This window comes from Pseudophryne corroboree, chromosome 10 (assembly GCF_028390025.1).
Source record: "Pseudophryne corroboree isolate aPseCor3 chromosome 10, aPseCor3.hap2, whole genome shotgun sequence".
Taxonomy (NCBI): Eukaryota; Metazoa; Chordata; class Amphibia; order Anura; family Myobatrachidae; genus Pseudophryne; species Pseudophryne corroboree.
The window spans coordinates 123,038,087-123,065,708 of record NC_086453.1 but is presented as its reverse complement, the minus strand read 5'-3'; the positions used below and the strand labels follow the sequence as shown (position 1 = coordinate 123,065,708).

Genomic DNA, 27,622 nt, shown 5'->3' with positions numbered 1-27,622 from the left:
CAGAATATAGGCGAGATCAGGAGCAATGCAATAGTTAGTATGTAAAATGAGAGAGCAGATGCAGTCAGGTTGCAATATGGTCCCAGTAGGCAGAATTCACTCACCGGACACAGACAAGCAGGCCAGGCAGCCCTTGAATGAAGATATCCCTTCCAGGCTTAGGATGACAGTCCAGAGCAATGGGGCCGTCTGTGCAGCTGTAGGTAAAATGGCCGCCGATCACACAGTGCCCTCTCCCTTTTTCCAGGAGTACCTGGGTGCTCTCCGGGATTCAGGGCCCCGAATTTCAGCCTGCCAGGAGGAGGAGGACCAGCCGTCGTCCCCACGCCGCTCCGCGGTGTCCAGCGGCGGCAGCGGGCCGTCGTTCGAGCTCCGGGCGCAGCGCGGCCGGGATCCGCCAAAATTGAGGCCAGGGATCCGGAGGAGGCACAGGCCGCAGATCCGGAAGTGTGTCGCCGCGGCCGTACGGACCTCGGGGAGAGCGGGGAAGACGCCTGCCGGTGCCCTGCAGTGTGGGGAAGGGAAGCAGGCTAATCAGGCACACCAGAGGGGGACAGGATTATGTTTCAGGATAAATTATCCAGGGAGCTCCCGGGATCTGCTGCCTACTCCTGTGCTGCCGTGGCCACGCCCCCCTCATTTGATATTTGATGTGTAGTATTGACACATAAAAATGCTCAATGGTTTTGTATATCAATTGTAGTATTGAAGGTTCATATTAATGAATAGGGAGGTTTGTTCCATGCTAAGATGTAGGAATAGCGCATTTAGGGGGTTGTTAGCAAAATCTGCGACCACTAAATTCACATGCTGGGGGCCGCTCAGCACAGGACAAGGCTGCCCAGCATGTGTGGCACCACCCCACGATGTGATTGAAATTCAATTGCGGTCACATTGTAAAAAACCTCAAATAGATGATGACCCCTGTCTAAGCAGCATCGCCGCTATGTTTCCGTCATTGTTCGGCCCTGAAAACAGCCATGACATGCCTGCATTTCCTGGCGTACTTCCTCGCAATGCTGTGTCGCCGCCCCCAGACGCCCGTCTCCTGTCAATCATGATGCGAATACATCCTTACTTTATGTGGTCATTACTTTTGTTAAATTCTTTTATCCATAGTCATACTGATTACAGGCATGACCACTTGCTTTCTCTTTATGGGGCAGATGTACTAAGCCCTGGAGCGAGAGAAAGTGGAGATAGAGAAATCATCAGCCAATCAGCTCCCAACTGCCATGTTACAGGCTGTGTTTGAAAAATGTGTTTTCCCTGAGGGGTAAATTTACTAAAACTTCTAAAATAGAAAAGTGGTGATGTTGCCCATAGCAACCAATCAGATTCTGTCTATACTTTCTCTATTGCATCCTAGAAAATGATAGTCAAAATATGGTTTCTTTGGGCAACATCACCACTTTAAATTTTTCTAAGATTTAGTAAATTTGCCCCTCAGACTCATTTGAGAGTATACCAACCTCACGGGTCCCCATCAAAGTAGGTAGTCTTAATGATGTGGTTCACAATGAATTGCATCATCCAGCTCCATTCCCTGCAGATCATTGCTATGATTTGTGGCATTGCATAGTGAGTTGCTATGCCACCATGCCCCACACACCACCCACCTGCACCTCCCCTTCCAGAGGGGAGCTAAAGAAGAGCGACAAGTATGGTGTTAAAGAATTTAGGCCCAGATTTATCAAGCCTTGGAGAGTGATAAATTTCACAATGATAAAGTACTAGCCAATCAGTTCCTAACTGCCATGTTACAGGCTGCGTTTGAAAAATGATGGATAGGAGTTGATTGGTTGGTACTTTATCACTGTGCAATTTATCTCTCTCCAAGGCTTGATAAATCTGGGCCCTTGACTGCTAACTCCATTGGGTAGAGACTGGTTTGAGTGATTCAATCTTCTCTATAAAAGTCTGGAGAAATATCAATAAAGGATAAAAATAAGTAACTTCCCATGTAGGCGCAACAAGAGCTGAGGCATTCTGACTGTAAATTCTAATCACGAGGACAGCATTTTCCCTGTTCGGCCCTGCCTATGTGTGAAGTGGGAGTGTGACAGATACTAATGGTCTGATAAGTGAGTCAGTAAGATTAATTTTACCCTTGGACAAAAAGCTGCAGACCTGGCCCTGGATAGTATTAGGGGATAGATCTCAACATTTTCTAAAATTGCTAAATACATTGCTGTCAATATCACTGTCTAATGCCCTTTAATGATGTATGAGCTTTGAGTCCAGTAAATGTTATCTTACACAAATGCTTCAATTAATGGCACAGGGGAAAAAGGTTTAATCCTACTCTTCTTATAAAATAAATGGGAAAATGAATTAAACTTGTTGGTGAAGAGTACAGAACTCTGGTTGGTGAAGAGTACAGAAAGGGTTAAATTCATTGCTACAAAAAGTCTATCTATGTATATATATATAAGGAAAAAAAGGAGATTGATTCACTGATTGACTCATCACGAAATCTCTTAAACCACGAGGCCTACAATCTTGAAACTTGGCAGGTAGCTTCTCCTTAGGACCCAGGTGCTTGCTAAGATCCAGCACTGCCTATCCATGGAAATCACCAAAAATGTATGTGTGTATGTATGTATGTATGTATGTATGTATGTATGTATGTATGTATGTATGTATGTATCTATCAGGAACAGATCTAGACTTCTCTTTTAGGGGGGGCGGTTTATTTATTCCTGACTCCTCCCCTACAATCATTACTCCTCCCACTTCCCATCCCAACTGTCCATTAATGCTCAAAAGAGCCTATAAAGCATTGCCAGGCTGCACATGTATTTCTTATGTAGCACACACAAACCGGGCACATGTAACTACTAACACACCGATGGGCGGCACACACTGCCCACGGTGGGGGTGATGGCATGTGATGTTGGCAGATGGGGCTAGGGGATGTCAGTGCAGCCACACACCATCACCTGGCAGCAGCCCCCACCTCTGGTGGCCCCAGCAGTGCAGGGAGCCAGCACGACCCCCGTCCATACCTGTGGGGCTGGCGTTGCTGCAGCGTGCCATGTATCGGTACGGGTAGCCGGATGCCGAGGAGGGGGATGCTGCCGCTATGAAGGATCCAGATGAGAGATGCTGGGCTTTGCTGGTTGCTGCAGGTGCTGACTGTGGGGGAGTCAGGGGAGGAAGATGAGCAATGCTGCAATGGATCGCTGCCACCCAGTGTGACCTACCCTCATCTCCCACGGTGACCGGACCCATAATGGAGGAGCCGCCAGTGCACAGCCCCTGTCTGAACAGCACCAGCTCATCCACCTCATTCTCCCCACTGTGCGCCAAAGACAGCTTGCCCGGCTACCTTGGGATCTTCCTCATGCCACTGCTGGACCTGGTGGCTGTGGCTGGCAATGTGGTCAATGTCACCATCATGTAAGTGAGCATGGCTATGACTGTTAGGGGGGGCATTTGCCCCATTCACCCCCCCCCCCCCCCAGATCCAGCCCTGGTATGTATGTGCAGTATGTGTATATGTATGTTCCAGCATAACTCAGGAATGCCTACAGCAATTTACACCACACTTGGTAAACATATGACTTACAATCTGGGATTGAACACTGTGGGGGCAGCACACCCCTAGCACCCCTAGGGGTTGGACAGCAGCACAGAGTATATTAGGAGACAGCATAACACCGGAGTGCTTGGACCAATTTACACCACACTTGGTACACATATGACTTACAATCTGGGAACAAACACTGTGGGGGTAAGACATCCCTAGCACCCATAGGGGTGTCACAGCAGCACAGAGTATTTCAGTAGACAGCTGCCTGGAGCAATTTACATCAAACTTGGTACACATATGACTTACAATCTGGGAACAAACACTTTGGTGGTAAGACACCCCTATCACCCATAGGGGTTGGACAGAAGCACAGAGTATTTCAGGAGACAGCATAACTCTGGAATGCCTTGTGCAATTTACACCAAACTTGGTACACATATGACTTACAATCTGGGAACAATCACTGTGAGGGTAACACACCCCTAGCACCCTTAGGGGTCGGCCAGCAGCACAGACTATACCAGGACATGCATGATATGTCAGTGATGACAGGGCTTCATGTGACAGTGGCAGTAACATGATGTGAGGAGGGGAATGGAGGTAGCAGAAAGCCACAGACTGAGAGTTATATAGTGGAAGTAGCAGGATCCTCCAGTAGAACAGAGTATATCAGGAGATGCGTAATGTGCTGCGCTATATAAGAAACTGTAAATAAATTGATCATTTCACAGGGGCACTGACATGATGTGAGGAGGGGAATGGAGGCAACAAGATGCCACAGAGTGAGAGTTGTATAGTGGGAAGAGCAGGGTCCCTTGGGGGACCAAAAAGGAGTCCGGCCACTACACAAAGTGGGTCAGGGAAGCAAGATATGCCTATATACTAGATCTCCAACCAACGTAAATTAACGAACAACTATAATTCTAATTTACCATACTCATCCCATAGCGAAGCATGGGTATTCAGCTAGTCCTTGTATATACTGTAGATCTGTATATACTGTCAGCTTTATAGAGTCTTATAAATTATGAACACTTTTTCTTTGGAAAGAACTTATACACCATACTGCTATTTCTCTGGAGCATAAACAATTGGAGATTAAACAAAATCATAGAAATATTTTGTTTAGGACCAGTTTATCCAAAATTTTGACCCACATAGCCATTTTTTCCAGAAATAACCACACATCACACTTGTGGCATTCTTCCTACAATAGAAATCGAATATTGTTGGGGAAATTCTGCTCCACACTGTTGCAGAAGTTCCCAGAAGTTTGTTGCAAACCAGCTCAATGGGTGTAAATCTGGAAACTGTTCTGGCCATTCCATGATGTGAAATCCACCGTCTTGTTCTTTTTCTCAAAGCTAGATCTGCCATAGCTTGGAGGTATGTCATTATCTGTAGCTGTAGGATGAACCTCTGACCAGAGGGTATTTGAATGGTGCTACAAGATGCTGTGGTAGCCAGTCACTCTGTACAAGTTACTGACTCGGAATCCAGAAAGAGAGCCCCAGGCCATCACTTTTCTTCCACCCTGTTTGACAGTTGACTTCACACACTGACAAACTGCCTATGGGTGATTTAAGAGAGGAGAGGGCATGTGTGCAGACTTCATGCGGACCTCCTCCTTTCTGCGGTGCAGCAGACTCTGGCATTGTGCAGGTAAATGGGAACATGGCACCAGTTAACCTCCGTACTGCATATATGCAAATCTCCGGAACAATGGCTGCAGCACCATTTTTCCAGTGATTTCTAATGTTGTTGACATGCCATGCGGGACTCCAGAGAGGTAAGCACTAAACATGGGTGCAGAATGAGCGGCGCGAGCACCCCATAGACATGCTAATGAATCAACAGATTAGAATTTTTCATAATCAGCCCATAAGACCTTCTTCCTGTCTTCAGTCACCCATTAGCGGGGCTTCAGTGCTCAGGCAAGCCTCTTTTTTATAATTGGAGAACAGCTGTAAGTTCTTAACTTTACTTGTCCCCTGAAAAAGGACTTTTATTATTATTAATTTTTTTTCAGTCTTTGCTAACATAAACTTTTTTTTTTTTAACCACTATTTCAGTTTACTTTAACATAAGTTCAGGTTGTTCACCCGACTTGAATTGCTTATGCTCAGTCTTCAATAAAACTGGAAAAATGGAGATACTGGAATATCTTTGACTAATAATAGCCAAGTCAGCCATGTGGGGAGCGTGGCACACCCTGGTGGGTGGTGTGATGCCATGTTTTAATCATCGTAGCCCAACCCCTCAATATAAAATGCCACGATTACCAGTATTATAAAATGGAATACATGACACTATTCAGCATGAATCGCGTCATCAGTTTAATCAGTGTACAAATTGCTCCTAACTCTGAATAAGGTCCTATTTAATGAAGGGGTTACCATGCAAAATAATCTCACAATCACTGAACTTCATTGTGCACGGATCTGTATTGGTATATTCTGTTATTGTCTTATACATTGCATTTACATTACTATGCACGCAAAAGCCAAATCTATTCAAAGTACTATAAACACATTTCCTATTTTAGACAATGAAGATGTGCACAGAAGTTACAGTACATACGTACATGTATGTTAGAGACAATATTAATATGTCCATTTGTGAGTGTCATACCTGGGTCCCTGAGGACTAGAATTCATAGGGAATTGCTAGATGAACACAAATGTCACAATATTTTGTCTACGGAGCAAGTTTGTCTATTCTTTCAGTGATTGTAAAGCAATTATTGTATTCCCAGAGTGGAGAGAGATACGTTCCACTGGGTATGTGATACTCTATCATGCAAGAGTATTTCCTAAGGAAGGATACTCCTACAGGCAATGTTTCACATTAGCTGTCTTTTACTTTCACTCTCCTACTTAGGTCAATGGTGTTCCCTGTTTATCTTTTTTTTTTTTGGTCTTTTAGTGATGGCATGACAGATGCTCTGCTCAAGATGTTATACTGCTTTCCCTCCAGCTCACTGCAGGGGCAATCTTGGGTATTCAGTTTCAGACATTAATCATATCAATCCACTGTATGTCAAGAAAACCTGACTTCCATTCCTGTTATTCTTTTTCTTGTTAATCCAGTAAGTTGTCATATATCTCTGTCCCGATACAGAGCAAATATCAGATATTGATATACACTTGATCCCTGAGGAAGTTTATCCTATTATCTCATATAAGTGGCTGAATTATTGATGTGGCAGAATAGTACAAGTGTTTGGGGAATACAGTATGAAATAATCAGTTTAGAAGCAGGCTTACATCCTAGTAAATACAATACAGTAGTAACAGAGCTGGCCCTAGGCATAGGTAAACTATGCATGCCTATGGGCACAAGCAGCTTCTGCTGATTAAAATGATATGTGGCATGTCTATATTCTGTGTGTGACTGCGGCTGTATCTGCATACGAAATGCTATGTTACAGTGTATTCCTGAAAATTACTGTAATGTAGCATTTCGTATGCAAATACAGTCATAGTCGCACACAGAATATAGGCATGCCGCATATAATTTTAATCAGCAGAAGCTGCTTGTGCATCCTAGCCATATAGTAATGCAAGTAAGATGCCTTTTCATCAAAAAAAGGCATGCAACGTTAGCAGAGCTGCCAACTGACTCACACCATGCATCTCCTGCTGCATGGTGAATTGAGGCAAGATGTATGAGGACACATCTAAATCAAAGCAGAGGCAGAAGTTACAGTTATAGTGACTGTGTGAGTGCTGTGTGCGGTTGGGTTGGTTGTGCAGTAGTGTTCGGCATATGTGTAAGGGCCATTATGTGTGTCATGTGTATAAATACATTAATAATGTGTGGCAAATGTGTAAGGGGCACTATGTGTGTCATTATGTGTATAAGTGCACTAATAATGTGCGGCATATGTGTAAGGGACATTATGTGTATAAGGGCATTAATAAAGGTTGGCATAATATGTAAAGTGCATCATATTTATAAGTACATTAAAAATGTGTGTCAAATGTGTAAGGGGCATTACTGTGTGGTATTATGTGTATAGATGCATTACTAATGTGTGGCATTATGTGTAAAAGGTGCTCTACTGTGTGGTGTAATGTATTGAAAGGGTACTACTGTGTGGTCTAATGTGAATAAAGAGCAATCTGGTGTGGTGTAATGTGAATAAGGAGCAATTCATGTGACCTAATGTGAATAAGGGGCACTACTGTAAGGAGAAACGTTTACAAGGTAAAGTGGTACTACTGTCTGATGTAACGTGAATAAGGGACACTATATGATATAATGTGAATAAAGTTGCACTACTGTGCTGCCTAATTTGAATTGGGGGTACTATTGTGTGACCATGCCCCTTCCCAACAAAGAACACTGTTGACCTTTTGACCCAGTCAACCTTTTGACTATGGACCCTATGGTGTAGATATAATCACTGTCTAATTTCTGTACCACACACAATTTAAATGTACAGTACAAAGCTGTATTGAGGTGTTTGGCAGACAGAAGCAATGGTGCACATTTACCAGGAGTGAATTTAGAGGCCAGGCTGTTCCTAGGCACATTATTGGTCACCTGCCCCCCCATATTCCTCTTGTCATGGGACCCCTTCATTTCAGGGTCAGTCTGTATCCCACAAAACCACCAAAGCACCCCCAACCTTATCCCCCACTTCCATCTCCCAGACCACAACTTGATGCCCACTCCGGTTAGTTGCAAAATAAAATATAAAAAAAAAAGTAATGATGACAAAAAAAAAGAATCACCTATCTCATCAGCCTGGTGTGCCGCCCCCCAGAAAGTGCCGCCCCTAGTGGGAAATCCACCACTACTGTTTACAGAACGTATCTTGCATCTTTTCAAACTCATAGAAGGGGCTTAATCATGGTTACTGGACATTTGCAACTTATATTGTGATACAGGTTGAGTATCCCATATCCAAAATGCTTGGGACCAGAAGTATTTTGGATATCGGATTTTTCCGTATTTTGGAATAACTGCATACCATAAGGAGATATCATGGCGATGGGACCCATGTTTAAGCACAGAATGCATTTATGTTTCATATTCACCTTATACACACAGCCTGAAGGTTATTTTAGCCAATATTTTTTATAACTTTGTGCATTAAACAAAGTGTGTGTACATACACACAATTCATTTATGTTTCATCTACACCTTATACACACAGCCTGAAGGTCATTTAATACAATATTTTTAATAACTTTGTGTATTAAACAAAGTTTGTGTACAGTGAGCATCAGAAAACAAAGGTTTCACTATCTCAGTCTCACTCCAAAAATTCCATATTTTGGAATATTCCGTATTTCAGAATATGGGGATATAGGATACTCAACCTGTATCTCTATTATGTGTATTAATTATACATCTGTGCTTTAATCTAAAAGCCTTTTTTATTTTAATTTACCCTACACAGTGCATCTGTAAAATATAGAATGCTAAAGCCATTTTGGGAAATGTATGTTGAGCAGTTTAGCATTGTCTTGTGAATAATATATCAAGCTGTATCCAAAGTTCTTTTGCGTTTTCATGTCTTTTATATGTTAACAATGTATACATTATTTTGTAGAGCAAATACATCACAATTTCTATAAAGTAATTTATAATTGGCTTGGAAATTGAAGTGGGGAATTTTTATGTACAGCACTACTGAATCCTCAGCATAGTTATACATATTTATTATTCAATTATGTTTGCAGGAAAAATCTAAACTATATTCAGCCTTATTTAGAGTAGAGATGTGCACAGAGTCTAGTGTTTTGTTTTTGATTCTAATTTCATCATCGAGTTTTGGTTTTGATTTCGCAAAACCACCCTCAGCTGTTTTGGGTCGGAATTCAGATTTCAAAAGCGAATCTTGGATTTTGGGATTTCTTGAAATTGGATAAAAACAAATAAAATCAAATAATTTGTATACAATTATCCTAAATACACCAAAAATTCAACCAATATAATATGTTAAAAGCTCAGACTATAAATATGGCTGTTAATTAAAAAATAATAATCTTAAATATAAAGCAATCACACTCATAACGATGCAGCTGCTGTACTTTGAGCAGTCATAGCTGATATGGGATGCGGTCATGTGACCGCCACTCGGTATGCCGGCGGTCACCATACTGATGCCGGAATCCCGAACGCACAGATCGCGGGGTCGTATGCTGACCTCCGGGATCCCAAACACTGGTCTCCCAGCCACAACCCACTGATATGCATCTAGCCATTTCGATGTAAATCAGGAGCAAAATAGCCAAGCTGAAGTTGGAAGTACTCACATGTCCAGTGGAAGTAGCTAATGACCACTGGTGATATTTAAAGTTTCAGTAGCAACTATCCTCATCCCTTAGCAAAAGCACTACCTGAAAATAAAAAGCAAATAAATAATACACACATGTAGTGTCACTGAAAAGACAAACTCAGCAGCACCAGTACCAGCAGCATTTCCTGAAAATACAATTATTTACTAGAGTCACTTGTATAGACAAAATTAACTTATCAGTCATTACAAAAACGTAATAGCACTGGCAACGTAGCAATAGATCAGTCAAATTAAGAAAGTGTCTGACTTCTAGTTAAGTGAGAGAAGAATAACACTATAAACCAGTTTCTCCCGGTAACTGATTAGCTGTGTCTCAATGATTTAACGCATTTCACTGCGATACTACACTACAGTTTCATCAGGTACATGCTGAAAAACGTTTTTAATTTGTCTGATGTATTGTTATGGAGGAATACAGGCATTTACATATTGGTCATTTGCTATAAAAACCTGCAAAGAACAGAAGGCACTATGGACTGTCACAGAGCACTCATTTCAGTCCTTAAGAACCCAAACATCTCACGTTTTTCAGGTCACCTAGCAGGTGCACAGGTGTACTCATTACTCACTGACACATTTTAAAAGATTCAAAGGTGGTGCTAATTATTTCAATTGTGATTCTGGGCCAGATGTACTAAGCCTTAAAAAGTGATAAACTGTAGAGTGATTAAGTAGCAGCCAATTAGCTCCTAAATGCCGTGTCACAGGCCCTGTTTGAAAAATGACAGTTAGGCGCTGATTGGTTGCTAGTTTTTTACTTTCTACTTTATCACTTTTCGAGGCTTAGTACATCTGGCCTTTAGTGAGGAGACCAGGAAGAACTGTTTTGTGTCCTGAGGACCGAGTTTGAGAACCTGTGTCATAGAGGGTTCCCATTTACTCTGCATTAGCACTGATGCGAATGACTAAAAAATTCACTGTAAACGTTGGGTAATATGTGTGCTATACAACTGAATTAATAAATATTGAACTTCACAAACTAAAAAACTGGGGACATGCTCTCTCCAAATATCTGGGACATTTTTATTCTGAATTACAGTGCTTAACTTTTGTACAATATGACATGCATTGTTAACGTTTACTGGCTCCTAATTTCTCTACCAAAAATATATAGAAATATTTGATTATAGATTGTCCAATTTTAAAGATTTAGGGGTTAGTTATCAAAGCTTGGAGAGAGATAAAATTGTAAGAGATAACCAACACAGGCTGTAAAACATAAATTAGAAGCTGATTGATTAGTACTTTATCTCTCACAATTTTATTTATTTCCAAGCTTTGATAAATACCCCTCTTAATATGATATGTCTGGGACCCTGCACATTTCCCATAAAACTTTATAGTCAATTTGAATGCCACCAATATCCCAATATCAATACCAATTCTAACAGAGGTCAAAATAAAACTTTACCTATGCCAAACTACTATAGAAAATTGATTTCAGTATAATACTGAAGTAACAGTAGTCTGATAACAAAACACATAGGGCCGGATGAAAATGTTAATGCGCCCCATGTCTCCTGTCTTAAGTGACCAGGGATAGAGGGTCGATATTCAAATGTCCCCCGTTTTCGCCCCCAATCGTGCAGAGTACAGTCGGGTTTAGGCGCGCAAAGCACCTAAACCCTGCAAAACTAATGGGCGCGATCATGAAAAGACCCATTTTGGCTCCCAAACGGGTCTCTTCACACACATTTCAGCTCGCTACCTCCGGGGGTAGCGAGCTGAAATGATCTTGTCACGCCCGTTGGCAGTAACATTAGAATACCGCCAGCAGGTGCGATAGCGGCTGGGAGGGGGAGAGCACATTTTAATCCGGCCCATAGTGTATAAATGAGAAGCTTCTAGTTAGAAAAGTGTTCATCAGTTCCAGTAAAGAATTGATAAAGCTGTGGGGTAGATGTGAAGTTGAATGGAAGCAAGACACACTTGCTCCCACATTGTAAGTATGGTACTAAACTTAAATGTGTATATCAGCCAGTATGTATATATCTATGAAAACAGGCCAACCCCATATGTATGCTTGGCTTCATAGCTGACATCACTATCAGTGAATACCAGGGACATGTTTTGAGGTAAATGGCTCAGGAAGCACTATCTAGTACCAGAGCCAGATTTACACACAACATATGAGTCAAAGGGTTCATGTGGGCATTATACACAGGTGCAGCAGTATAAACTCCTAGAAATTTGCTGAGTTTTGATCAGAGATGTGCAAAAAAGATAGGTGCCTTACCTGCCATAGATTTTATTTAAGAGTTATGGCTATAAAAATTATTAGAATAATGTAAAGAAGATATTATAAACAAATAATTTGTATTTTTCATATATTTTATACAGTCAAAACTCTGGCACAAATGTTAGTATGACAGGAAAGGCTCTGCCTCACCTGCTTCACCACACTGCATGTCACTGGTGCATACTTACACCATGCCTATCCTTTATGCAAAACATACATCTCCCTTTCAATCACAAGTATAAACTTGGGTCACTTTGAGGTTCCGAGATGATCCAAGTTGTGATCTTGGATCTAAAAATGGAAGTTTCTGTGTTTTGGATGTCATGTAAGTCCCTCCCTTGTGATTTCAGGTGCCATGTCACACAAGAAATGACTGGAAACTAATGTTATTGATGTTAATCACACCGTAGGAACAAAAACAGGTCCAAATTACTGTACATGATTGTAGCTGTTTTTATCAGTTTTAAAGAAATACAGATCCAAAACCAAAACACAATGATGATTTATGGCCAAAACCAAACCACAGGGATCTATCCGATCTACACTCATCTTTACCCAAAATGTCATACTCCAGGGTGTGTGGCATCATGGACATGGGGCCTTGTCCCTATTAGCATGCGTGAGGAGTCCACGCTAGGTGTGATGGGCCCTTCATGCCCCAATGTACAGTAGGATACCGTCCTTCTATCAAACTCCTAAAACTGAAGGTTTTTAGAGGTTGATTAAGGGACCTAGCGCCATCTTCAGATGACATTAGCCTACACAGTTCTACTCCTTCCTATTGGAAGCAGATATGAAGTTTAGTGTACACTTTCACAGCTACTAGGTACTGTAGCCATGAAAGTAGAAGATTTAAGGCTCACGAGAAAGCTGCTGTTTGGAGTAGCTGTCTAGGAAGCAGAGAAATACTAAATTTCTCCAATGCCTTGGTATCTGCTACCACAACTCGCAGTGAGTTGGATACATAATTTCTGTGGGACCATTGGGTCCTAATGGTGAATAAGCCCCTATGTAGCAGTGATGTGAAACCCGAATTACTGTACATCAATAAAAGAAGACTGTACAAAACAATAAATGGAGACTGGATATTACTCTGGTTTCCTTGTTTCTATTTTAGTTCTACTTAGCTTTTTTATTGCAAGGTTTTCAAATAAAGCATATTTCTCTTGTAATAACGTCATAGGGCGGGATGTACCAACCACATATCGCGCCGACACTAATCGCATATGTACTAACCGTGTTTATGACCATGGAGTCCATCTGCACATGCACAGTGATGTGGTGGCCGCAGGATGTGTTGGGAGGGATTCGATCGGATCCATCTAATAGCACCGATGCCGAAAGAAGCCCATAGGCTTCTATAGGATAACAGCTGGCATTACCCTCTGCATTGGAAACCCAGCACCAGGTCTTTACTACATATAGAAAATGTGGTATGTCCCCCAAAATAGATTCTTTTACAACATGTTCCCGTTATTACATCCTACCCATATTCCCTTGAGCCTTCCTGGTTGATCAGATATATTTTGATGCAGCTCAAACCTTCCAGGACACTTCACTGGCACGTTGTCACAGGGGAATCACAACTGTCTTTCTCAACCTAGAGCAGTGGTTCTCAAACTCGGTCCTCAGGACCCCACACAGTGCATGTTTTGCAGGTAACCCAGCAAATGCACAGGTGTATTCATTATTCACTGACACAATATAAAAGGTCCACAGTTGGAGCAAATTATTTCACTTGTGATTCTGTGAGGAGACCTGCAAAACATGCACTGTGTGGGGTCCTGAGGACCGAGTTTGAGAACCTGTGACCTAGAGGATATGGTGCCTACAGTGCCATAGAGCTCTCAGTGGAGTATTCTGTTAATATTTAGTAGGTAGCAGCTTATAAAGAAAACAAAATGTAATGAAAATGAATAGTATGAGTTCAGTCATGGGTAAGGCAGCTACAGAACCAGCAGTGATTGAAATAGTTAAAAGCTGAGCACTATTTAAAAGCTGTACAAATAAATATGTACAGGTTGAGTCTCCCATGACTAGTATTCTAAATACCAAAATATTCTTTCAATATTTTTTCAATATACAAGATGGCGGCTGGATCCAGGACGCATGGGTCTGTGGAGACACAGAGAGAGCTCGGTTAAGCTGGTAGCAGAGCCACCCATTACCCCACAGAGGCAGAGCTAGCAGCAGAGGTGTCCAGCAATCAGCACCGGAGATGGCATCTGCACCAAGGAGACAACACTGCAGATTGTAGATACAGGGGGTAATTCAAACTGTATCACTGCATCAGCAGTGATCACAGTCTGAATTTCTATGCACACTGCGCATGCGCACTGCGCATGTGCAGCCAATGAGATGCAAAATAATCTCACTAGTCGCAGGATGGGATGGGATGGGGCATGCCAACGGCGTTACAATGCCGCTGGTGGGGCGCGGTCCGGACAACGCAGGCATGTCCGGACCGTTGGGGGAGCTGGCCACGGCAGCTGCGTGACATCACATGCAGCCGGTGTGTCCTAGGGATGCGGAAGTTAGCCCCCTGCCAGTGCGTAGGAGCTGCGCTGGCAGGGGGGTACTTGTCAGATACAAAAGCAATGTCGCCACGCGATGCTTTTGTACCTGTGTGTGTGTGTTGGAGGGGGTTAGGGCCTGACATGCAGGGCGGATTTGCGCCCTGTGCTGGGTGTCCTCCCGCATATAGGAGAAACTGATCATAGATGTGCTAAATTTAGCACATCTACGATCAAGTCTGAATTACCCCTGCAAGAGGGCCAAGGACCTCTGGAGCACGGAGAGGTAAGAGCAGTGCAGATCACAGATTCCAGAGTCTGAGCAGATAATTTAGTTAGGCTCCCACACCATCCCTGGCCAAATTATTTTGCTATCTGGAAAAATCCCATATCCGAAATGCTTCTGGTCACAAACTGCTGGTGTGGGAGACTCGACCTGTACTTCAAGAATAAAAAAAGTAAAAAGGTTTTAATTCAGATGTAAAATAAAAAACAAGCAAAAAATCCCAAAACATTGCCTGGCTTAAGATGGGTACACACTATACTATATAATAACAGTCATTCCAATTTCACTAAAGTCCCAGAATACATTATATAGAGCGTACACACTGTGCAATTTTCTGAACGACTGCATGATTTATCATGTCAGAGGATTGCATCCAATTAATTGTTTCTCCTAAACAGTAGCGGTTGTGCATATACGTGCAGAATCACATCAGATGGGATGATGCAGTGAATGATAGGTGCAAACAACAGACTGGGTGTACACATTATAAGATGGTCTTTACCATGCCAAACAAAGCATTGGACGGAGCAAGGCTCATCAGGCAAGTCAGAAAACAGCATCATGCCGTTTGGACAGATACAAATTCTAAATACATTTTGGCAGTTCTCATGGACCAAGACATATTGGGGCAGATGTATTAACCTGGAGAAGGCATAAGGAAGTGATAAACCAGTGATAAGTGCAAGGTGATAAAGGCAGCAGCCAATCAGCTCCAATATGTAAATTAACAGTTTGGATCTGATTGGCTGCTGCCTTTATGACCTTGCACTTATCACTGGTTTATCACTTCCTTATGCCTTCTCCAGGTTAATACATCTGCCCCATTATGGAGTAAAATGCTATCCAGGGCAAGTTTCTATTAAACTGTACATGCTACAATACTGGAAAGACACATGAAATCAGCCAGAAGAGGAATTCATTTCAGAATAGATTTATCCTGCACAAAACACTGTAGCAGCTAAAGTTTATTGTTAACTTTACTGTTATGCCTGTGAACCCATGAAATATCATCATCAATCCCCTTCAATGGAATAGAGTTACATAACATGGTTTGCATTAATAGCAGAAAAGAGGACACTGTCTAGTGATTTAATGGGAGGTCAGACCTATTGCTTGGGGGGCATGGTTGGCAGATTCTAGATGGGTAGATACAAAAAGTAGTGATGGAGGTCCATACCAATTTTTTTTATTAATATGGGATCAATACTTGAGAAAGTAAACATGTGATTATCGTCATGTAGGTGGGCGATGATCTTTTTGATTTTTTGGAGTGGGTTGCTAATTTATGCATGCAAACTGGAAACAGTACAGTGAAAGAAGTGCAAACAGGGTAATTAATGACACAGTAGCTACAGTATATCACACGTACTGACTGGAAATCAGACCAAGATCAGGACCTAAATATCGATATTCCTGATATATTGATATTTGATGTCCAGTCAGGGTGTTGCTTGTGGTTACTTTCACATCAGCAATGTTGGCAGGGGTGTGAAAGAGCTACTACATAATATAACATATACTAATGTATATAAAAATGTGTACAGCACATCGTATACAAGTCAATCCTGTAGTGTTTTCATAAACAAAAACAAAGTTACCCCCCCCATTCCCTTCAGACCTGTGCTTCAATGTAACAGAACAACTTTGTGAAAACATACAGTGAGTAATATGTATGTTGTATTAACGTACCGTAGACTGCATAATCAGAACCAGTGGAGATTTGAGCCACAGCGTATAATTAATGAACATCAACTTCACTAAACAATTTCTGCCAACTATAATTAAATTAACAGTCAATGAAATACAAGTCAGTAAATAAATTATAGTAAGCTGTAGTGATAAGTAAAATTACACATTAAATGGAATACATTAATGGCATAGGTCATTGGTTTAGATGAGCAGTGTTGTAAGTCTATTTCCTAATTCTGAGCACACATTTGTTATACGTTAAGATGGGAAGGTGCTAGATAAGAAAAGTAAAAAGGCACATAGATCAAATGAAGTTATTTATTAATCTATACATACTGTATAATAAAACTGTAGGGGTTGTATCTGTACATAACACTTTTTTCGAGAAATATACTTCAAGGGACTGTTTATGAACTACAATATGGAGATGAAAAAACAATTTTTCCGAATTTTTGCCTGTTTGTCTATCGGTGTATTCTGGCATCACGCAAAAAGTACTGGATGAATTTGGATTGTGTTTTCACTAGAGATGAGCGCCGGAAATTTTTCGGGTTTTGTGTTTTGGTTTTGGGTTCGGTTCCGCGGCCGTGTTTTGGGTTCGACCGCGTTTTGGCAAAACCTCACCGAATTTTTTTTGTCGGATTCGGGTGTGTTTTGGATTCGGGTGTTTTTTTCCAAAAAACCTAAAAAACAGCTTAAATCATAGAATTTGGCGGTCATTTTGATCCCAAAGTATTATTAACCTCAAAAACCATAATTTCCACTCATTTTCAGTCTATTCTGAATACCTCACACCTCACAATATTATTTTTAGTCCTAAAATTTGCACCGAGGTCGCTGTGTGAGTAAGATAAGCGACCCTAGTGGCCGACACAAACACCGGGCCCATCTAGGAGTGGCACTGCAGTGTCACGCAGGATGGCCCTTCCAAAAAACCCTCCCCAAACAGCACATGACGCAAAGAAAAAAAGAGGCGCAATGAGGTAGCTGTGTGAGTAAGATAAGCGACCCTAGTGGCCGATACAAACACCGGGCCCATCTAGGAGTGTCACTGCAGTGTCACGCAGGATGTCCCTTCCAAAAAACCCTCCCCAAACAGCACATGACGCAAAGAAAAAAAGAGGCGCAATGAGGTAGCTGTGTGAGTAAGATAAGCGACCCTAGTGGCCGACACAAACACCGGGCCCATCTAGGAGTGGCACTGCAGTGTCACGCAGGATGTCCCTTCCAAAAAACCCTCCCCAAACAGCACATGACGCAAAGAAAAAAAGAGGCGCAATGAGGTAGCTGTGTGAGTAAGATAAGCGACCCTAGTGGCCGATACAAACACCGGGCCCATCTAGGAGTGTCACTGCAGTGTCACGCAGGATGTCCCTTCCAAAAAACCCTCCCCAAACAGCACATGACGCAAAGAAAAAAAGAGGCGCAATGAGGTAGCTGTGTGAGTAAGATAAGCGACCCTAGTGGCCGACACAAACACCGGGCCCATCTAGGAGTGGCACTGCAGTGTCACGCAGGATGTCCCTTCCAAAAAACCCTCCCCAAACAGCACATGACGCAAAGAAAAAGAAAAGAAAAAAGAGGTGCAAGATGGAATTGTCCTTGGGCCCTCCCACCCACCCTTATGTTGTATAAACAAAACAGGACATGCACACTTTAACCAACCCATCATTTCAGTGACAGGGTCTGCCACACGACTGTGACTGATATGACGGGTTGGTTTGGACCCCCCCCAAAAAAGAAGCAATTAATCTCTCCTTGCACAAACTGGCTCTACAGAGGCAAGATGTCCACCTCATCATCACCCTCCGATATATCACCGTGTACATCCCCCTCCTCACAGATTATCAATTCGTCCCCACTGGAATCCACCATCTCAGCTCCCTGTGTACTTTGTGGAGGCAATTGCTGCTGGTCAATGTCTCCGCGGAGGAATTGATTATAATTCATTTTAATGAACATCATCTTCTCCACATTTTCTGGATGTAACCTCGTACGCCGATTGCTGACAAGGTGAGCGGCGGCACTAAACACTCTTTCGGAGTACACACTTGTGGGAGGGCAACTTAGGTAGAATAAAGCCAGTTTGTGCAAGGGCCTCCAAATTGCCTCTTTTTCCTGCCAGTATAAGTACGGACTGTGTGACGTGCCTACTTGGATGCGGTCACTCATATAATCCTCCACCATTCTTTCAATGGTGAGAGAATCATATGCAGTGACAGTAGACGACATGTCCGTAATCGTTGTCAGGTCCTTCAGTCCGGACCAGATGTCAGCATCAGCAGTCGCTCCAGACTGCCCTGCATCACCGCCAGCGGGTGGGCTCGGAATTCTGAGCCTTTTCCTCGCACCCCCAGTTGCGGGAGAATGTGAAGGAGGAGATGTTGACAGGTCGCGTTCCGCTTGACTTGACAATTTTGTCACCAGCAGGTCTTTCAACCCCAGCAGACTTGTGTCTGCCGGAAAGAGAGATCCAAGGTAGGCTTTAAATCTAGGATCGAGCACGGTGGCCAAAATGTAGTGCTCTGATTTCAACAGATTGACCACCCGTGAATCCTTGTTAAGCGAATTAAGGGCTCCATCCACAAGTCCCACATGCCTAGCGGAATCGCTCCGTGTTAGCTCCTCCTTCAATGTCTCCAGCTTCTTCTGCAAAAGCCTGATGAGGGGAATGACCTGACTCAGGCTGGCAGTGTCTGAACTGACTTCACGTGTGGCAAGTTCAAAGGGCATCAGAACCTTGCACAACGTTGAAATCATTCTCCACTGCGCTTGAGACAGGTGCATTCCACCTACTATATCGTGCTCAATTGTATAGGCTTGAATGGCCTTTTGCTGCTCCTCCAACCTCTGAAGCATATAGAGGGTTGAATTCCACCTCGTTACCACTTCTTGCTTCAGATGATGGCAGGGCAGGTTCAGTAGTTTTTGGTGGTGCTCCAGTCTTCTGTACGTGGTGCCTGTACGCCGAAAGTGTCCCGCAATTCTTCTGGCCACCGACAGCATCTCTTGCACGCCCCTGTCGTTTTTTTAAAAATTCTGCACCACCAAATTCAAGGTATGTGCAAAACATGGGACGTGCTGGAATTTGCCCATATTTAATGCACACACAATATTGCTGGCGTTGTCCGATGCCACAAATCCACAGGAGAGTCCAATTGGGGTAAGCCATTCCGCGATGATCTTCCTCAGTTGCCGTAAGAGGTTTTCAGCTGTGTGCGTATTCTGGAAAGCGGTGATACAAAGCGTAGCCTGCCTAGGAAAGAGTTGGCGTTTGCGAGATGCTGCTACTGGTGCCGCCGCTGCTGTTCTTGCGGCGGGAGTCCATACATCTACCCAGTGGGCTGTCACAGTCATATAGTCCTGACCCTGCCCTGCTCCACTTGTCCACATGTCCGTGGTTAAGTGGACATTGGGTACAACTGCATTTTTTAGGACACTGGTGAGTCTTTTTCTGACGTCCGTGTACATTCTCGGTATCGCCTGCCTAGAGAAGTGGAACCTAGATGGTATTTGGTAACGGGGGCACACTGCCTCAATAAATTGTCTAGTTCCCTGTGAACTAACGGCGGATACCGGACGCACGTCTAACACCAACATAGTTGTCAAGGCCTCAGTTATCCGCTTTGCAGCAGGATGACTGCTGTGATATTTCATCTACCTCGCAAAGGACTGTTGAACAGTCAATTGCTTACTGGAAGTAGTACAAGTGGGCTAACGACTTCCCCTCTGGGATGACCATCGACTCCCAGCAGCAACAACAGCAGCGCCAGCAGCAGTAGGCGTTACACGCAAGGATGCATCGGAGGAATCCCAGGCAGGAGAGGACTCGTCAGAATTGCCAGTGACATTGCCTGCAGGACTATTGGCATTCCTGGGGAAGGAGGAAATTGACACTGAGGGAGTTGGTGGGGTGGTTTGCGTGAGCTTGGTTACAAGAGGAAGGGATTTACTGGTCAGTGGACTGCTTCCGCTGTCACCCAAAGTTTTTGAACTTGTCACTGACTTATTATGAATGCGCTGCAGGTGACGTATAAGGGAGGATGTTCCGAGGTGGTTAACGTCCTTACCCCTACTTATTACAGCTTGACAAAGGGAACACACGGCTTGACACCTGTTGTCCGCATTTCTGGTGAAATACTTCCACACCGAAGAGCTGATTTTTTTGGTATTTTCACCAGGCATGTCAACGGCCATATTCCTACCACGGACAACAGGTGTCTCCCCGGGTGCCTGACTTAAGCAAACCACCTCACCATCAGAATCCTCCTGGTCAATTTCCTCCCCAGCGCCAGCAACACCCATATCCTCCTCATCCTGGTGTACTTCAACACTGACATCTTCAATCTGACTATCAGGAACTGGACTGCGGGTGCTCCTTCCATCACTTGCAGGGGGCGTGCAAATGGTGGAAGGCGCATGCTCTTCACGTCCAGTGTTGGGAAGGTCAGGCATCGCAACCGACACAATTGGAGTCGGACTCTCCTTGTGGATTTGGGATTTCGAAGAACGCACAGTTCTTTGCGGTGCTACTGCTTTTGCCAGCTTTAGTCTTTTCATTTTTCTAGCGAGAGGCTGAGTGCTTCCATCCTCATGTGAAGCTGAACCACTAGCCATGAACATAGGCCAGGGCCTCAGCCGTTCCTTGCCACTCCGTGTGGTAAATGGCATATTGGCAAGTTTACGCTTCTCCTCCGACAATTTTATTTTAGGTTTTGGAGTCCTTTTTTTACTGATATTTGGTGTTTTGGATTTGACATGCTCTGTACTATGACATTGGGCATCGGCCTTGGCAGACGACGTTGCTGGCATTTCATCGTCTCGGCCATGACTAGTGGCAGCAGCTTCAGCACGAGGTGGAAGTGGATCTTGATCTTTCCCTAATTTTGGAACCTCAACATTTTTGTTCTCCATATTTTATTAGGCACAACTAAAAGGCACCTCAGGTAAACAATGGAGATGGATGGATTGGATACTAGTATACAATTATGGACGGGCTGCCGAGTGCCGACACAGAGGTAGCCACAGCCGTGAACTACCGCACTGTACTGTGTCTGCTGCTAATATATAGACTGGTTGATAAAGAGATAGTATACTCGTAACTAGTATGTATGTATAAAGAAAGAAAAAAAAACCACGGTTAGGTGGTATATACAATTATGGACGGGCTGCCGAGTGCCGACACAGAGGTAGCCACAGCCGTGAACTACCGCACTGTACTGTGTCTGCTGCTAATATATAGACTGGTTGATAAAGAGATAGTATACTCGTAACTAGTATGTATGTATAAAGAAAGAAAAAAAAACCACGGTTAGGTGGTATATACAATTATGGACGGGCTGCCGAGTGCCGACACAGAGGTAGCCACAGCCGTGAACTACCGCACTGTACTGTGTCTGCTGCTAATATATAAACTGGTTGATAAAGAGATAGTATACTCGTAACTAGTATGTATGTATAAAGAAAGAAAAAAAACCACGGTTAGGTGGTATATACAATTATGGACGGGCTGCCGAGTGCCGACACAGAGGTAGCCACAGCCGTGAACTACCGCACTGTACTGTGTCTGCTGCTAATATATAGACTGGTTGATAAAGAGATAGTATACTCGTAACTAGTATGTATGTATAAAGAAAGAAAAAAAAACCACGGTTAGGTGGTATATACAATTATGGACGGGCTGCCGAGTGCCGACACAGAGGTAGCCACAGCCGTGAACTACCGCACTGTACTGTGTCTGCTGCTAATATATAGACTGGTTGATAAAGAGATAGTATACTCGTAACTAGTATGTATGTATAAAGAAAGAAAAAAAAACCACGGTTAGGTGGTATATACAATTATGGACGGGCTGCCGAGTGCCGACACAGAGGTAGCCACAGCCGTGAACTACCGCACTGTACTGTGTCTGCTGCTAATATAGACTGGTTGATAAAGAGATAGTATACTCGTAACTAGTATGTATGTATAAAGAAAGAAAAAAAAACCACGGTTAGGTGGTATATACAATTATGGACGGGCTGCCGAGTGCCGACACAGAGGTAGCCACAGCCGTGAACTACCGCACTGTACTGTGTCTGCTGCTAATATAGACTGGTTGATAAAGAGATAGTATACTCGTAACTAGTATGACTATAAAGAAAGAAAAAAAAACCACGGTTAGGTGGTATATACAATTATGGACGGGCTGCCGAGTGCCGACACAGAGGTAGCCACAGCCGTGAACTACCGCACTGTACTGTGTCTGCTGCTAATATATAGACTGGTTGATAAAGAGATAGTATACTCGTAACTAGTATGTATGTATAAAGAAAGAAAAAAAAACCACGGTTAGGTGGTATATACAATTATGGACGGGCTGCCGAGTGCCGACACAGAGGTAGCCACAGCCGTGAACTACCGCACTGTACTGTGTCTGCTGCTAATATAGACTGGTTGATAAAGAGATAGTATACTCGTAACTAGTATGTATGTATAAAGAAAGAAAAAAAAACCACGGTTAGGTGGTATATACAATTATGGACGGGCTGCCGAGTGCCGACACAGAGGTAGCCACAGCCGTGAACTACCGCACTGTACTGTGTCTGCTGCTAATATATAGACTGGTTGATAAAGAGATAGTATACTCGTAACTAGTATGTATGTATAAAGAAAGAAAAAAAACCCACGGTTAGGTGGTATATACAATTATGGACGGGCTGCCGAGTGCCGACACAGAGGTAGCCACAGCCGTGAACTACCGCACTGTACTGTGTCTGCTGCTAATATATAGACTGGTTGATAAAGAGATAGTATACTCGTAACTAGTATGTATGTATAAAGAAAGAAAAAAAAACCACGGTTAGGTGGTATATACAATTATGGACGGGCTGCCGAGTGCCGACACAGAGGTAGCCACAGCCGTGAACTACCGCACTGTACTGTGTCTGCTGCTAATATAGACTGGTTGATAAAGAGATAGTATACTCGTAACTAGTATGTATGTATAAAGAAAGAAAAAAAAACCACGGTTAGGTGGTATATACAATTATGGACGGGCTGCCGAGTGCCGACACAGAGGTAGCCACAGCCGTGAACTACCGCACTGTACTGTGTCTGCTGCTAATATAGACTGGTTGATAAAGAGATAGTATACTCGTAACTAGTATGACTATAAAGAAAGAAAAAAAAACCACGGTTAGGTGGTATATACAATTATGGACGGGCTGCCGAGTGCCGACACAGAGGTAGCCACAGCCGTGAACTACCGCACTGTACTGTGTCTGCTGCTAATATATAAACTGGTTGATAAAGAGATAGTATACTCGTAACTAGTATGTATGTATAAAGAAAGAAAAAAAACCACGGTTAGGTGGTATATACAATTATGGACGGGCTGCCGAGTGCCGACACAGAGGTAGCCACAGCCGTGAACTACCGCACTGTACTGTGTCTGCTGCTAATATATAGACTGGTTGATAAAGAGATAGTATACTCGTAACTAGTATGTATGTATAAAGAAAGAAAAAAAAACCACGGTTAGGTGGTATATACAATTATGGACGGGCTGCCGAGTGCCGACACAGAGGTAGCCACAGCCGTGAACTACCGCACTGTACTGTGTCTGCTGCTAATATAGACTGGTTGATAAAGAGATAGTATACTCGTAACTAGTATGTATGTATAAAGAAAGAAAAAAAAACCACGGTTAGGTGGTATATACAATTATGGACGGGCTGCCGAGTGCCGACACAGAGGTAGCCACAGCCGTGAACTACCGCACTGTACTGTGTCTGCTGCTAATATAGACTGGTTGATAAAGAGATAGTATACTCGTAACTAGTATGACTATAAAGAAAGAAAAAAAAACCACGGTTAGGTGGTATATACAATTATGGACGGGCTGCCGAGTGCCGACACAGAGGTAGCCACAGCCGTGAACTACCGCACTGTACTGTGTCTGCTGCTAATATATAGACTGGTTGATAAAGAGATAGTATACTCGTAACTAGTATGTATGTATAAAGAAAGAAAAAAAAACCACGGTTAGGTGGTATATACAATTATGGACGGGCTGCCGAGTGCCGACACAGAGGTAGCCACAGCCGTGAACTACCGCACTGTACTGTGTCTGCTGCTAATATAGACTGGTTGATAAAGAGATAGTATACTCGTAACTAGTATGTATGTATAAAGAAAGAAAAAAAAACCACGGTTAGGTGGTATATACAATTATGGACGGGCTGCCGAGTGCCGACACAGAGGTAGCCACAGCCGTGAACTACCGCACTGTACTGTGTCTGCTGCTAATATATAGACTGGTTGATAAAGAGATAGTATACTCGTAACTAGTATGTATGTATAAAGAAAGAAAAAAAAACCACGGTTAGGTGGTATATACAATTATGGACGGGCTGCCGAGTGCCGACACAGAGGTAGCCACAGCCGTGAACTACCGCACTGTACTGTGTCTGCTGCTAATATATAGACTGGTTGATAAAGAGATAGTATACTCGTAACTAGTATGTATGTATAAAGAAAGAAAAAAAAACCACGGTTAGGTGGTATATACAATTATGGACGGGCTGCCGAGTGCCGACACAGAGGTAGCCACAGCCGTGAACTACCGCACTGTACTGTGTCTGCTGCTAATATAGACTGGTTGATAAAGAGATAGTATACTCGTAACTAGTATGTATGTATAAAGAAAGAAAAAAAAACCACGGTTAGGTGGTATATACAATTATGGACGGGCTGCCGAGTGCCGACACAGAGGTAGCCACAGCCGTGAACTACCGCACTGTACTGTGTCTGCTGCTAATATAGACTGGTTGATAAAGAGATAGTATACTCGTAACTAGTATGACTATAAAGAAAGAAAAAAAAACCACGGTTAGGTGGTATATACAATTATGGACGGGCTGCCGAGTGCCGACACAGAGGTAGCCACAGCCGTGAACTACCGCACTGTACTGTGTCTGCTGCTAATATAGACTGGTTGATAAAGAGATAGTATACTACTAATATTATATATACTGGTGGTCAGGTCACTGGTCACTAGTCACACTGGCAGTGGCACTCCTGCAGCAAAAGTGTGCACTGTTTAATTTTAATATAATATTATGTACTCCTGGCTCCTGCTATAACCTATAACTGGCACTGCAGTGCTCCCCAGTCTCCCCCACAATTATAAGCTGTGTGAGCTGAGCACAGTCAGATATATATATACATTGATGCAGCACACTGGGCTGAGCAGTGCACACAGATATGGTATGTGACTGAGTCACTGTGTGTATCGTTTTTTTCAGGCAGAGAACGGATATATTAAATAAAACAAACAACTGCACTGTCTGGTGGTCACTGTGGTCGTCAGTCACTAAACTCTGCACTCTCTTCTACAGTATCACAGCCTCAGGTCAATCTCTCTCTCTCTCTCTCAACCCTAATCTAAATGGAGAGGACGCCAGCCACGTCCTCTCCCTATCAATCTCAATGCACGTGTGAAAATGGCGGCGACGCGCGGCTCCTTATATAGAATCCGAGTCTCGCGAGAATCCGACAGCGTCATGATGACGTTCGGGCGCGCTCGGGTTAACCGAGCAAGGCGGGAGGATCCGAGTCTGCTCGGACCCGTGAAAAAAACATGAAGTTCGTGCGGGTTCGGATTCAGAGAAACCGAACCCGCTCATCTCTAGTCACTATTATATAACTTAGTGACCTAGAAAGAGGTATGTATGATCTCGATGTGACATCAGGGAGAGTAGCAATAAAGGAAAAAAATAGATGCTTGACATTTGGTTCACTGAAAGTTGGTTTTCCAATAATGCTACTGCAGAACTAGAATCCACCCAAGTTATGCATTGAACCCTACTTAAAGTGATGGCTCTGTAATTGAGGCAGAGATTCTAGTGGGATGTGGCGCAGATGAGTTCGTGTTTATACCCCATATACCCCTTATCTCCAACAATATTCCTTTTCCATTCAAGCACCTGCAGTTTCCAGTAAGCGCCTGCTTCGCTATGACAATCAACAAATTGCAGGGGCAAATGTTCATGGCTGTTGGCATAGATCTCAGGACCAGCTGCTTCTCCCATGGGCAGCTTTACACGGCTTGCTCATAGTTTAGTAGCCCCTAGCATCTTTTTGTGTTAATCCCTGAAGGAAAAACTGTAAATATTGTTTACAAAGAAATTTTGTGATCAATGTGTACAATAATTAATATACATCCCAATATAAGATGGCACTACTGTCTTTGTAAAATTAGCTATGCTGAGCAATAAGTAACAGACATCCACGCTGGCACTTATTACAGCTCAATAGCAAAGAAGCAGAAGAAACAGGTGCAACCAAATGTTTTAACATTTAAGGGCTGTATTTAATTAGCTGGGTTAATTACCGCATGCTTGTAGCAGTTGCTGGGTCTATTTAATTGCAGCCTGAGGCAAATCATGATAAACCCACAGGCTGCACTCAACGCAGATTTCTGTTCGAGTCTGAGGAAGACTTGAACAGAAATCCACAGTAAGTATTATGCCCGTATAGCGGATTCTGTGAACATGTTAACCTATAGCGCGGAGCACTTACTGTATCCCCAAATCTGTTGGTTAATGCTCATTAGCAGATTTACGGTGCAACAAAAAGGATGTGTAATTTAAGAACTCCGGACATAAATGTCAGAGGCTATGAGCACTTTTCCTTGTGTAGTAATTACCATGGCTAATTAAATCTGTCCGTAAGCCTCGCTTATTTTCTATTGCTGCATGCCGGGTCCCACGCTTTTCCAAGAGTGGGAAAATCACACTCTTTCATTAACAACAGTGCAGTAAAGACTTCTACTCATTAGTAAATTGTCAGTAAAAAACAACTGGTACAAGAGCCACTTTATGGTTAACTGTACTCCGGGTTTTGAACCTTTGCACCATATTTTATAGTAATGTTTTCCTAAAGAATATATTAGAATTACTATGGCCTTAGCAAATGGAGTAATGGTAACAGAAATGAACACTGCAGGCCATGCTTAATTCACAGGGGGCAGGTTTGATTAATGTGGGCTGCTTTGTTAGTCTAA

At 43.1% G+C, this 27,622-nt stretch overlaps 1 protein-coding gene across 5 annotated transcripts in view; it reads right to left on the bottom strand.

The window, feature by feature from the left end:
- Window positions 1-27,622, bottom strand: part of GRIN2D (glutamate ionotropic receptor NMDA type subunit 2D) — a 1,339,090-nt gene that overhangs the window by 995,503 nt on the left and 315,965 nt on the right. Inside the window, exon 3 of one of the 5 annotated variants that reach the window (XM_063942780.1) lies at window positions 9,805-9,888. The exons of the other annotated variants lie outside the window; for them this stretch is intronic. The gene's annotated coding sequence lies outside the window, so the exon portion shown is untranslated. The remainder of the gene's footprint in view (window positions 1-9,804; window positions 9,889-27,622) is intronic. 5 annotated transcript variants of the gene reach the window in all.